This window comes from Sciurus carolinensis, chromosome 3 (assembly GCF_902686445.1).
Source record: "Sciurus carolinensis chromosome 3, mSciCar1.2, whole genome shotgun sequence".
Classification (NCBI taxonomy): domain Eukaryota; kingdom Metazoa; phylum Chordata; class Mammalia; order Rodentia; family Sciuridae; genus Sciurus; species Sciurus carolinensis.
The window spans coordinates 71,909,179-71,910,982 of NC_062215.1; positions in this window are offsets into that span (position 1 = coordinate 71,909,179).

Genomic DNA, 1,804 nt, shown 5'->3' on the forward strand with positions numbered 1-1,804 from the left:
CTTTGCATATGTGTGAACATTTCCATAATCAAATTGTTGGCAGAAACAAAAGCCTTGATTGATCAATAATCTCATGGTTCATTTTTTTCACTATTGTTCGCAAACAACAAACCTGATTATCAATTAGGTTCTGCAGGAAGCTCCACCTTTGAATAGTTGTTAGGAATGACTGTTTCAATGCTCTGAAACACAAGTACTGTGCTAGGATTTGGGTGACCTGCCAGGGCTCAGTTAGCCTCTGCAGCTGAGAAGGCAAAGCAGAGGACAAATCCAGAGAAAGAAGTAAGGAAAGGGAGGGTCAGGACAAGGACCTGTGAACCACTTAAGTGGGTCAGACCACTAGGTGTGAGATGATAGGCTGTGGTGAGGCTTGCAGAGGGCATGCTTTGCCTAGGGGCAAATTCCATTTTAAAAATGTGCTGGTTAAAGAAAGGGCTTGTTACTGGCCATGGGTCATCAGTGAGGCATGGGACACAGGTGCAAGACTGGGACCAGAGCATGGAAATGCTCACCATGAGGCCTTGCTGCAGTCTGTTTCATGACCAAGGGAGGCACACCCATCAGGATGGTGGGGGCAGGCAACAGACAGGTCTATGTAACCCATTTTGTTCTATCATCCCGGATGTGGAACACCTATAAAAATTTAATTTTGTCAGCAAAGTTGCTATGGTAATGTTGAAATAATTAATATGTTATTTGAGAGGTCTATCCTTTTGAGAAAAGTAATAGGCAAATACTTAGAGCTTTTGAAAAAAGTACATAAAATATAATATACATTTCCACGTGAAAAAATATATAAAGGATATATAAACTTGAGATTCTGATTTCCAAACTATTTTCATTTTTGTACCAGGAATTGAACACAAGGGTGCTTACCCACTGAGCCACATCCCCAGCCCTTTATATATATGTTTTTTGAGACAGGGTCTCACAAAGTTGCTTACAGCCTTGCTAAATTGCTGAAGCTGGCTTTGAACCTGCAATCCTCCTGCCTTAGCCTCCCGAGCTGCTGGGATTTCAGGTGTGCATCACCAGTACCTGTGTCAATTTCATTGAAATATTCACAGAATTGAAAACTTGGGCTTAATGGTGTTACAGTTTGAATATAAGGTGTTGCTCATGTATTGTACAAGGTAGGAAAGTTCAGAGGTAAAACGATTAGACTGTGAGAGTTATGACCTCATCAATGGATTAATCATTTGAATGAACTAACTGGGTGGTCACTGTGTGTGTGGGGGGGTCATGGCTGGAGGCAGTAGGTCACTGAGGGTTTGCCCTTGGGGATTATATTTTGTCCTTGGCTCCTCCCTGGCTCTGTTCTCTCTGCCTCCTGGCTGCCATAAACTGAAAAGCTTTCCATCATCATTCCACCATTCTGGAATGATGTTCTACCTCACCTCATGCCCAGGACAGTGGAGTCGGCATGGACCTCTGAAGTCATGAGCTTAAAATGAACTTCCCTCCTCTAATTTATTCTTTTCAGGTTTGGTCACAGGAATGAAAAGCTGACTAACACAAATGCTAAGTAAAAAGGAATTTACCAGAGAGATATTGGGTCATAGATTGAATTGAAGGAATAGCCAATCATCAAGAAAGTAGGTCCCTGGACCTCCACTGCAGGATTTTTGGGCAACCAGGCTCCAGTTCTCCCTTCCACTAGGCGTTCTATTAGCTGTGCCTGTGATTGACAGGCACTCTGACCAAAAGGAGGGTGATGGCCTATGAGTTGGCCAGCCACAAATGTCTACTAAGTCAGCATCACCAGTCTCTGAGCCGAGTGAAAATAATATAACCTGTCATTTCT